The sequence below is a fragment of the Microcebus murinus genome, chromosome 3 (assembly GCF_040939455.1).
Source record: "Microcebus murinus isolate Inina chromosome 3, M.murinus_Inina_mat1.0, whole genome shotgun sequence".
Classification (NCBI taxonomy): domain Eukaryota; kingdom Metazoa; phylum Chordata; class Mammalia; order Primates; family Cheirogaleidae; genus Microcebus; species Microcebus murinus.
Genome location: NC_134106.1, coordinates 113,391,884 through 113,404,945, shown reverse-complemented (window position 1 = coordinate 113,404,945; position 13,062 = coordinate 113,391,884).

Genomic DNA, 13,062 nt, shown 5'->3' with positions numbered 1-13,062 from the left:
AGTTTTAATTTTTTTTTTTTTTTGAGACAGAGTCTCACTTTGTTGCCCAGGCTAGAGGGAGTGCCGTGGCGTCAGCCTAGCTCACAGCAACATCAAACTCCTGGGTTCAAGCCATCCTCCTGCCTCAGCTTCCTGAGTAGCTGGGACTACAGGCATGCGCCACCATGCCCGGCTAATTTTTTCTATATATATTAGTTGGCCAATTAATTTGTTTCTATTTTTAGTAGAGACAGGGTCCCACTCTTGCTCAGGCTGGTTTCGAACTCCTGACCTCGAGCAATCCGCCCGCCTCGGCCTCCCAGAGAGCTAGGATTACAGGCGTGAGCCACCGTGCCTGGCCCTCAGTTTTAATTCTAACAGAATGTTCATAGATATAACCCACATAAAAATGCTCCTTGAATCCTCAATATTTTTGAGGAATGTAACAGAGTTTTATGTTAGATAGGAGGCTTAGACCTAAAAAGTCACACAAAGGCAGGTGAGGTGGCTCACGCCTGTAATCCTAGCACTCTGGGAGGCCGAGGCAGGCGGATTGCTCAAGGTCAGGAGTTGGAAACCTGAGCAAGAGCAAGACCCGTCTCTAAATAAATAGAAAGAAATTAATTGGCCAACTAATATATATAGAAAAAATTAGCCAGGCATGGTGGCACATGCCTGTAGTCCCAGCTACTCGGGAGGCTGAGGCAGCAGGATTGCCTGAGCCCAGGAGTTTGAGGTTGCTGTGAGCTAGGCTGATGCCACCGCACTCACTCTAGCCTGGGCAACAAAGTGAGACTCTGTCTCAAAAAAATAAAATAAAATAAAAAGTCACACAATTTCAGAATATGTAATTTACATAAACACACATTATATATGTGACAATTGTAAAATTGCTTTTAGATTGAATGGAGGAAAGTACATCATGTAACTCTTCGGATGTCCCTCAAAGTTTTGATGTTTTGATTCAACTTAAAAATAATGTGGCAAGGCAAACTATTTATAGTGCTTTGCTAACCCCTTACAGCCATTTAAAATGTGAAAGCCTTCCTTTTTGTGGATCCTGCTAGTTACTGTTACAGCTCTTCAGATTCAAATTTCCTGTTCTTCTAAATGTAGAGGAATTTTTTTTCTTGCAGCCCTTTCAGACCTTGTGTTGTGCCAGCTTTTTGAGACTTTTTTCCTCCTTGTTCCTCACCACTGCCTATTGTACCCAAGCCTCTCATTTAACTTTGTTTGTGAAATACACAGTCCTAGCTCTGAAATCATTTTGGGGTTTTTTTTTGCTTTCACTGAGCTCTACCCTTCCGATCTTACTAAGCTCCTCTCCTCTACCCTCCACTCCTCCAGCTGGAATGAGGAGTTCTAGCAGCAAATGTAGAAAGCAGCATTTAGATCCACAGTTTAATTTCTAAACTTAGCTCCTAGCTAAGTATTCAACACAGTATTGATTGTAATGCACTCTATATTATTTCAATTTAGAAAATAGATCAGAACCCCTACCATTGTGGCTTTCAGAATATCTGCAGCATGGATTGGAAAGTTGATTTTGTTGCTGCCCAACCAGGTTTATTTGCCCACTGCTCCAAGAAGCCAACATGCTGAGTCAGCAGGTTGTATGGGCTGAGAAAGAGTCTTTATTCTGCATAGTGAGTGCTAAGTGGGAAAATGGGAGAAATTTCTCAAATTTGCCTCCCCAAGAACTTGGGAGACAGGGTTTTTAAGGATAGTTTGGTAGACAAGGGATTAGGCAATTAGGTTTGTTAATTGGGGCAAAATTATAGGGATGTAGAAATCATCTTCTGTGTTGCTCCAGTTCCTGGGGTCACATTCCAGTTGAGTCAGTTTCTTGGTATGGGCCACTGGTCTGGGTTGGCCAATCAATCCACAGGAATGCGGGGCCTAGAAGATATCTTAAAAACTACCTTTAAGTTTTGAAAAGGTGATGTTAATCTACGGAGAAAGTTAAGAATTTTTATGGACACCAGCTATGGGTTACCTGTGCTTGTGGTAATAGAGAATTAAGAATTTCTGTGACCACCAGCTGTGTAGCTCTGGAGTGGCAATTACAAGGGCACAGTCACTAATTATTATCATTATTTTTAGCTAGGCCCTTACCACAGTTCTCACCTTGCACCCCATTATTGAAGTGTGGTTTCAGTTTCCCTAGCAGAGAATATGCTTCCTTGTCTTAGGATACATAGATCTCAATCAGACACAGAGGTTATTTAGGTGGGAGATTTTTTAGAGAGGGACCTCATAATTCTTTGTCAAAAGGGTTTGCAGCTACAAGTGAGAATGGCTAGTAGAGCCTTTACACGTCACTATTCTAGGTACCTCATACAAGTGGAATCGTAGACTATTTGTCCTTTCGTGACTGGCTTATAATGTTTTGGAGGTTCATCCATGTTGAGGCATGTATCAGAATTTACTTCCTTCTTAAAGCTGAGTAATATTCCACTATACATATATGCCACATTTTGTTTATCCATTCATGCATCCATGGACATTTGGTTTGTTTCCACCTTTTGGTTTATTAACTGAAGAAAATGATGACGTTCACAAATTTGGGAAGGAGAGATTTATTTCTCATAAAGGGCTACAGCCTATGGGTTGCCATTTTAATAGGCTAGAAGGCAGGGACCCAGCCAGAAGCCAGGAACACATGCTTCAAGATAGGGACAATGGGAACAGGAATTTATACTGAGCAGCATGGCCAAATATACATCTTTAACAAGCTATAGGAAAAGTCATAAATATTTATGGAAGGAGAAATATGCACCTACATAATCGAGGTGTATGCCACCTTATGGGATCCATGTTCAGGTTCAGAAAAATGGCTGCCTTCTGGTGTCAAAAGGTGAAACAAAGGACACGAAAACCCTCTCTGCCCATGCTGCATGGACTGGTTAAAACTACTAGATGGTTGGTAGTTCTTTTGTTTTTTTTGTGTGGTTTTTTTTTTTTTTTTTTTTTTTTTTTTGAGACAGAATCTCACTCTGTTGTCCAGGCTAGAGTGCTGTGGCATCAGCCTAGCTCACAGCAAACTCCTATCCTCAAGGGATCCTCTTGCCTCAGCCTCCCAAGTAGTTGGGCCTCAAGTATACACCACCTATACACCACCACACCCAGTTAATTTTTACTATTTGTAGTAGAGACGGGGTCTCACTCTTGCTCAGGCTGGTCTCGAACTCCTGAGCTCGAGCAATCCTCCCACCTCGGCCTCCCAGAGTGCTAGGATTACAGACATGAGCCACTGAGCCTGGTTAAGGTTGGCAGTCTCTTGTCAGGGAAGAATGCTTGTCTGGATCACAAGACTGGTTTCTATTTAGCCCTTAGGAAAAAAGTCTGATGGCCATTAGCAAAGGAGAGGGTATAAAGAGATGTGTTTGACCCCCCCCATCCTATCACAGCTGGGAACTCAGATTTTAAGATTTCTTTTGGGTATCCTTGGGCAAGAGGGGTCCATTCAGTCGGTAGGATTTTATTTAAGTTCATAAGCTATTGTAAATAATGCTACTTTGAACATTGGTATACAAGTATCTGTTTGAGTCTCTGCTTTGCGTTCTTTTGGGTACCCATAAGTGAAATTGCCAGATAATTTGGTAATTCTTTTTTAGAATTGTTTAGAGACTAAGTCTCTCTCTGTCGCCCAGGCTAGAGTGGCATGATTATAGCTCACTGTAGCCTCAAATTCCTGGGCTCAAGGGATCCTCCTGCCTCAGCCTCCCCAGTAGCTGGGACTACAGGCACACAAAACCATGCCCGGCTAATTTTTCTCTTTTTTTGTAGAGACCAGGTCTTGCTCTTGCTTAGGCTGGTCTCGTACTCTTGACCTCAAGCAATCCTCCAGCCTCAGCCTCCCAAAGTGCTAGGATTACAGGCATGAGTGCCCAACTCCTTAATTAATTTTTTAATTGAAAAATAATAATTGTATATATTTATGGGATACAATGTGATCTTTTGGTATACATATACATTATAGAAAGATTAAATCAAGCTAATTAACATGTCCATCACCTCATTGTTTTCATGGTGAGAATGTTAAAATCTGATTTTTAAGCAATTTTGAAATATTGAATACATTATTATTAACTGTGGCCTCCATGCAGTAAAGTAGATCAATAAAACTTATTCCTTCAGACTAACTGAAACTTTGTACCTTTTGATCAATATCTCCTCTTTCCCATCCTTTACCCACTACCCCAGCCTCTGTTAACCACCCCTCTACTCTCTTGTTTCTATGAGATCAACTTTTTTAGATTCCACATATAAGTGAGATCATATAATATTTGTCTCTCTGTGCCCAGCTTATTTCACTTAGCATGATGTTCTAACGGGTCCATCTATGTTGTCCAAAATGACAGAATTTCCTTTCTAAGGCCACATAATATTTCATTGTGTGTGTATATATATATATATATATATATATATACACCACATTTTGTTTATCAGTTCATCTGCTGATAGACTCTTATTAATAGGTTGTTCCATATCTTGGCTGTTGTGAATAATGCTGAAATGAACATGGGAGCTCAAATATCCTTTTGACATACTGATTTCAATTCCTTTGGAAATATGCCCAGAAGTGGGATTGTTAGATCTCATTTGGTAATTCTGTTTAATTTTTCGAAGAACCACCATACGTTTTTCCATAGCGGCTGCACTATTTTGTATTCCCAACAGCAGTGCATTAAGAGTTTCAGTTTTCCCACATTCTTGCTAACACTTGTTATTTTCTGCATTTTTTTTTTAATAATGCCATCCTAATGGCTATGAAATAGTACCCTATATCATTGTGGTTTCAATTTGCAATTCCCTAATAGTGATGTTGCACATTTTTTCATGTGATTTTGGTCATTTGTATAATATCTTTTTATGGAAAAATGTCTATTCAAGTCTTTTTGCTTATTTTTTTATTGTTGAGTTGTAGGATTTTTAAAAAATTCTGGATATTAATCCTTTATCAGATACATGATTTGCCAGTATTTTCTCCCATTCTGTGAGTTGTCTTTTCACTATTTTGATAATTTCTCTTTTTTTTTTTTTTTTGGTTACCTGTGCTTGTGGTATTTTTTCCAATAAATGACTGCTGAATCCCATGTTATGAAGCTTTCACCCATATTTTCTTCTAAGAGTTTTATAATTGATCCATTTTGAGTTAATTTTTTATATGGTGTAAGATGAAGGTCCAACTTAATTATTTTGCACATAGATATCTAGTTTTCCCAGCACCATTTGTTAAAAAGACTGTCCTAGGCCGGGTGCGGTGACTCACGCCTGTAATCCTAGCACTCTGGGAGGCCGAGGTGGGTGGATTGCTCAAGGTCAGGAGTTCAAAACCAGCCTGAGCGAGACCCCGTCTCTACTATAAAAATAGAAAGAAATTAATTGGCCAACCTAATATATTTATATATAAAAATTAGCCGAGCATGGTGGCGCGTGCCTGTAGTCCCAGCTACTCGGGAGGCTGAGGCAGGAGGATTGCTTGAGCCCAGGAGTTTGAGGTTGCTATGAGCTAGGCTGACACCACAGCGCACTCACTTTAGCCTCGGCAAGAAAGTGAGACTCTGTCTCAAAAAAAAAAAGACTGTCCTGGCCAGGCGTGCTGGCTCATGCCTGTAATCCTAGCTCTCTGGGAGGCCAAGGCGGGCGGATTGCTCGAGGTCGGGAGTTCGAAACCAGCCTGAGCAAGAGCGAGTGCCCGTCTCTACTATAAATAGAAAGAAATTAATTGGCCAACTAATATATATATATAAAAAATTAGCCAGGCATGGTAGTGCATGCCTGTAGTCCCAGCTACTTGGGAGGCTGAGGCAGAAGGATTGCTTGAGCCAGGAGATTGAGGTTGCTGTGAGCTAGGCTGACGCCATGGCACTCACTCTAGCCTAGGCAACAAAGCGAGACTCTGTCTCAAAAAAAAAAAAAAAAAGATTTTTGACGAGAGTCAAGACCATTTGATGGGGAAAGGACAGTCTTTTTTTTTTTTTTTTTTTTGAGACAGAGTCTCGCTTTGTTGCCTAGGCTAGAGTGAGTGCCATGGCGTCAGCCTAGCTCACAGCAACCTCAAACTCCTGGGCTCAAGCAATCCTCCTGCCTCAGCCTCCCGAATAGCTGGGACTACAGGCATGTGCCACCATGCCCGGCTAATTTTTTCTATATATATTAGTTGGCCAATTAATTTCTTTCTATTTATAGTAGAGACAGGATCTCGCTCTTGCTCAGGCTGGTTTCAAACTCCTGACCTCGAGCAATCTGCCCTCCTCAGCCTCCCAGAGTGCTAGGATTACAGGCGTGAGCCACCACGCTCGGCCTTGAAAAATCATTTTACCAGTCCAGGCACAGTGGCTCACACATGTAATCTCAGCACTTTGGGAGGCCAAGGCAAGAGGCTTGAGGTCAGGAGTTCAAGACCAACCTCAGCAACATAGTGAGACCCTACCAGGAGTTCTGGTGTGTGCTTGTAGTCCTAGCTACTAGGGAGGCTGAGGCAGGAGGATCGCTTAAGCCCTGGAGTTCAAGGCTGTGGTGGGCTAGATTGCACCACTGCACCCCAACAAAAAAATCATTTGACCATATATACAAAGGATCATCCTAAGCTTTTAACACAGAAGGTTGTTCTTATCTTTTCTTCCCAGACAAAGCTTTATGTTTGAAGAAAAGCAATTGTAATTATCAATATTTACAGATATACAAGTCATTATGTTAGATGCTAGGGATACACAAAGGAATAAGATATGGATTCTGCTCATGAATTAAGAGTTTATTGGGGGAAATAGAAATTTTCATTAAAAGACAAATGCAAGCCGGGCGCGGTGGCTCACGCCTGTAATCCTAGCTCTCTGGGAGGCTGAGGCGGGCGGATTGCTCGAGGTCAGGAGTTCGAAACCAGCCTGAGCAAGAGCGAGACCCCGTCTCTATTATAAATACAAAGAAATTAATTGGCCAACTAATATATATAGAAAAAATTACCGGGCATGGTGGCGCATGCCTGTAGTCCCAGCTACTTGGGGAGGCTGAGGCAGGAGGGATCGCTTGAGCCCAGGAGTTTGAGGTTGCTGTGAGCTAGGCTGACGCCATGGCACTCACTCTAGCCTGGGCAACAAAGCGAGACTCTGTCTCAAAAAAAAAAAAAAAAAAAAAAAGACAAATGCAAATACAAGATAGCATATACTAATTTTTAAATAAGTTGTACGAGCCAGGCGTGGTGGCTCATGCCTGTAATCCCAGCACTTTGGGAGGCTGAGGCAGGAAGATCGTTTGAGCCCAGGAGTTTGAGGTTGCTGTGAGCTAGGCTGACGCCACAGCACTCACTCTAGCCTGGACAACAGAGTGAGACTCTGTCTCAAAAAAGTAAATAAATAAAAATAAATAAATAAATAATTGGCACAGAAATTTCATGTCTTGGGTGTTTAGAGGTTGTGATTTTAATAATGGATTGTGTATACTGAGATGCCAATCAATATGTACACAAATTTTCATAGCAGCATTATTCATAATAGCCAAAAAGCGGAAACAACTATCAATGATGTGGTATAGTCATACAATGGAACCTTATTCAGCAAGAAAAATAAATGAAGTACTTGTCAGGTGTGGTGCCTCATGCCTGTAATCCCAGCACTTTGGGAGGCCCAGGCAGGGAGGATCACTTGAGCCCAGGAGTTCAAGACCAGTCTGAGCAACATTGTTCTCCTGTCTCTACATAAAATAAAAAAATTAGCTGGGTGTGGTGGCATGTGCCTATAGTCCTTGCTACTTGGAAGACTGAGGCAGGAGGATGGCTGAAGCCCAGGAGTTTGAGGTTGTAGTGAGCTATGTTGCACTCCAGCCTGGGTAACAGAGTGAGACTCTGTCTCTGAAAAAAAAAAAAAAAAAAGACAAAAAAGAAATGAAGGACTGATATATGCTACAACATGGATGAACCTTGAAAACATCATGCTAAGTGAAAGGGACACATATTGTATGATTCTATTTATGTGAACTAGCCAGAACAGGAAAATCCATACAAACAGAGAGTAAATTACTGGTAGCCTAGGTTGTGGGGAAGAATGGAAAGTGACGTGACTGCTAATAGGAATGGGATTTTTTTGGGGGGGGGGGATGTTGAAAATGTTCTAAAATTGATTCTGATGATGATTGCACAACACTATATATACTAAAAACTATGGCGTTATACACTTTAAATGGATGGCTTATATGGTATGTAAATTGTATCTCAATGAAGATGTTATTAAAAATAAAGATGGATGGCCTCACCATCATTCCTAAAAAAATATGAATTTTACTGTATGTGAACTATACAGTAATTAGAGAGAGAAAGCAACTAAGCAGTCATTAGAGAAAGAGACAGAGAGAAAAGAAAAAATACCAATCAGTAATCCATAAATATCTATTGTCTGGGCCATATGAGCTGTATCTCCTAGGTTCATAGATTCCTATCTAAAGCCATGCAAAAGGGTGTGAACTTTTTATATGTGGGACAAAGAGAAATTATTGAAAGTTTTTGATTAATGTAGTGATATACTGAAGTTGTCCTTTTAGGAAGATTAATACTGGTAACTCTTAGTAGGGTGGACTGAAATGGACAGGGACTGACAAAGGAAAGGTTGTTTAAGTATCTACTAAAATATTTCAGGCCGGGCGCTGTGGCTCACGCCTGTAATCCTAGCTCTTGGGAGGCCGAGGCAGGCGGATTGCTCAAGGTCAGGAGTTCAAAACCAGCCTGAGCAAGAGCGAGACCCCGTCTCTACTATAAATAGAAAGAAATTAATTGGCCAACTGATATATATATATAAAAATTAGCCGGGCATGGTGGCGCATGCCTGTAGTCCCAGCTACTCGGGAGGCTGAGGCAGAAGGATCACTCAAGCCCAGGAGTTTGAGGTTGCTGTGAGCTAGGCTGACGCCACGGCACTCACTCTAGCCTGGACAACAAAGTGAGACTCTGTCTCAAAAAAAAAATATTTCAGAACAGTGGTTCCCAAATGGGGTGCAATAGCACCAGCATTACCTGGGAACTTGTTGGAAATGTAAATTCTTGGTTCCCACTCCAGAGCTACTGAATTAGAAACTCTGGGTTGGGGTCTAGCAATCTTTGTTTTTATTCTCCAGATGGTTCTAATGCAGGGGAACATATTTTTGTTTTGTTTTGTTTTGTTTTGAGACAGAGTCTCACTCTGTTGCCTGGGCTAGAGTGCAGTGGCATCAGCCTAGCTCACAGCAACCTCAAACTCCTGGGCTCAAGTGATTCTACTGCCTCTGCCTCCCCAGTAGCCGGGACTACAGGCATGCGCCACCATGCCTGGCTAACTTTTTCTATATATTTTTAGTTGTCTGGCTAATTTCTTTCTATTTTTAGTAGAGATGGGGTCTCGCTCTTGCTCAGGCTGGTCTCCAACTCCTGACCTCAAGCGAACCTCCTGCCTAGGCCTCCCAGAGTGCTAGGATTATAGGTGTGAGCCACCCTGCCTGGCCACAGGGAAACATTTGAGAACTACTGCTCTAGGAGACAAGTTATGAGTAGCTAAAAGAGGGTGGTAATAATGTAAATGGAGAAAGCTTATGATATATAGGCAAATTATTTGCAGTGTATCTTGCCAACTATTTGGATTTAAAGGGCAAGAGGAAGAAAGGAAGCAAAGAAAACTCACAGATTTTCTTTGGTATCATTAACAGAAATAAGGAAGATAGGAAGAGGTATGGGTGTAAGAGGAAAGACTATGAGTCCAAATGTGTACATTCTGAGCTCCTATATGAAGCATATGCTGTTAATTGCCTACCTAAATCTATTTCTATCACATGCCCCATCCTCCTTCATTGCACAGTCCCATTTTGTTCAGGTGTTCATTCTCCACATGGCCCCCTTGCAAGATCCAAAGGTGAATCTTGATAGGTCTAAGAATCATAGGCATTTAAGGTATTTTTGTGAGTAATTAGGTTACTCACATATACCATAATTTTGGCCAGTGAGAGCACTTTCAGTAAGGTCTCCCTAACACTTTAAAAGGACACAAAGCACGATCATTCATTTTTTGTATTATTATTATTTTATTTTTTAAAAAGACTGGGCTTGCTGTGTCACCAGGCTGGAGTGCAATGGTACAATCATAGCTCGTTGCAGCCTAAACTCTGAGGCTCTAGGGACGCTTCTGCCTCAGCCTCCCAAGTCTCTGGAATTATTGGCCTGAGCAACTGTGCAGGCCAGGGTCATTCCCTTTTTGCTGTCTCTGAATACATTAAGCTGAAATTGCAACAGCCATCTCATGACCGTGAGGGTAGTATTTAAATGTTGAAGTTCTAGATGGTTCAAAACTCTAAGAAATATAACATTTGTTAAGTGCTTATTTAGTGTCAGATATACTTTCAAGTGTTGTACATATGTAATTAAGTAATAAAACGTACAATGAATGACATTATTTCGTTGTTTAACCATTTCTCAGTTTCTAAGAGCCTATGTAATTTTATTTTGCCTGACATAATCTGCTAAAATTACTTAAAATAGGCAATGGCCTTGAATTAAATAATTGAAATAGAATTTCATGGCCAGAAGGTTTTTTAGAAATAATTATGTCCTAGGCCGGGTACGGTGGCTCATGCCTGTAATCCTAGCACTCTGGGAGGCCGAGGCGGGCGGATTGCTAGAGGTCAGGAGTTCGAAACCAGCCTGAGCAAGAGCGAGATCCCGTCTCTACTATAAATAGAAAGAAATTAATTGGCCAACTAATATATATAGAAAGAATTGCCAAGCATGGTGGCATATGCCTGTAGTCCCAGCTACTCGGGAGGCTGAGGGAGTAGGATTGCTTGAGCCCAGGAGTTTGAGGTTGCTGTGAGCTAGGCTGGCGCCACGGCACTCTAGCCTGGGCAACAAAGTGAGACTCTGTCTCAAAAAGAAAGAAAGAAAGAAAGAATTATGTCCTAACTCCCCTCCCTAATTTTCTTGAATTTCAAAGTTAAAAAGCTCCCAGAAAGGTTCACCAGCTTACTACCTACCCCACGTCATGCAGGTAGTAAATGCTGGAGCCAAGATTAGAACCGGGGATCTTCAGGCTCTGACACCACTGCTCTATGCTGTAGAGAAATAACATAAATCAAAGCCAAACATCTCTCTCTGCATTCTGTGTTGTAGGGCCATCATTTTTGTGATTGTTGTTTAGCTTTTACACAATAGTGAATGCTCATTATGAGCTTGTAGTCAATAGATGTTTCCATTTTTTTTCATTTGAAATAAATCCAAGTCTCACCATTCTGTTTTGCTTTTTTTTTTAATGCATCATAATACCATTGCACTCTAGCCCAAGCGACAGACAGAGAGACCCTGTCTCAACAACAACAAATATTCTGAAGTATTAATATTTTAATTTTTATTGTGAGAGAAGAATTAAGGCTCTGTAGAGCATACATGAGTGTGGTCTGGTTTTAGCTAACTGTATGTTCACTTTTCTAAATATCGTTGGCTATCTTTTGTTATACTGACTGGCGGGAAAGCAGAAAGAGAAGTACAGATGGAGAAGTTTAGAGAAAATGGTGGCTTTTTGGGTTTTGTTTTTGTTTTTTCTGAAGGAGTTAGAGGTGAAGGAGTTGATGTTGATTCCCAAGGGAGGAATTTTAGGCAAAGAGGTTATAGAAGGGGATTTTTATGAAGTTATTCTCTATTGCATATAATATAATTCCTGTTATTTATCAATGACTATAAAGGTGGAATTTTTTTTGCTGTTATTGTTTTGTAATAAGACCATGTGTGAAATAGGTCTCAAAGACGGCCATGGGCGAGGACAGTGGTAGCCTAAAGAAGCTCCATTACATTTGTGTTACATGAGGAGCTCAGAATTTGGTGTCCAAGTCTCACTTTTGGTAAGTGATAGGACTGGAATTGGAATTCATCCTCATCGGACTTCAAGGCCCAGGCTCTCCCTGCAGGAGTCCGACTGGGGAGAGTAGGAACCTTATCAGAAAGGAAGAATGCTTCGTTTAGATCCGCTTATTTTTTAGTGAATTCATGCTGTGCCTTGTTTTCACCACTTTTCTAAAGATTCACAAACCATTTGTCTAATTATTCATTCCAGAGTTTTGCCAAGGGAAAATGTGCTCACAGGCTTATAGTTTCTTCTTTTAGAAAATGAGGACATTTGTCCATCTTTAGTTTTATGGCACCTCTCCTGTTCCCAACAAAATTACCACATTTCAAGTTCTTTCAGCAAACCAGAGAGGGAAGTTGTGTGAAGGAGCTGGATGCTCTATCATTTGCTCACCTGCCTTGCACTTAAATTCTCTCTGTACCGTGTAGGTCCTGCCCCTTCTAATTGAAGAATAATTTTCTGTGATGGAAACTGGAAGCAAAGTAGAAGTTGATTCATTCTGCTTTTTCCTCTGTCATCTGTTATCATTATACCCTCTGTTTCTTGTTCTTCTTGCTCAAAACATCAAGTTTCCTGACATTGCCATTACATATTAGTGCTAGTAGACACTTTTATAACAAGTTAGTATTTTGGGACTAAGCTAATAAACTATATCTCAGTTTAATACAAAATCTTGCTTTTAAAAACATTTTTACCTATTCCAAAGCATTTTTTTTTTTTTGAGACAGAGTCTCACTTTGTTTCCCAGGCTAGAGTGAGTGCCGTGGTGTCAGCCTAGCTCACGGCAACCTCAATCTCCTGGGCTCAAGCGATCCTCCTGCCTTAGCCTCCCGAGTAGCTGGGACTATAGGCATGCGCCACCATGTCCGGCTAATTTTTTGTATGTATATTTTTAGTGGGTCAATTAACTTCTTTCTATTTTTAGTAGAGATGGGTTCTCGCTCAGGCTGGTTTTGAACTCCTGATCTCAAGCAATCCGCCTGCCTCGGCCTCCCAAAGTGCTAGGGTTACAGGCGTGAGCCACCGCACCCGGCCTCCAAAACATTTTTATAGCTGTTCTGTTATGTAACAGATAATAACTATATTTCACAAAGTATCCTATGTACAATATTTCACCTAAAATGTAGAGTTCCATGCAGTAACTAATCTACTTTATTGTTAAAATAGAGGCCTTTTTAAATGGTAGGAACAGAAAGTGAGTTCCATCTCTTAGAAAGTATAAAATGAT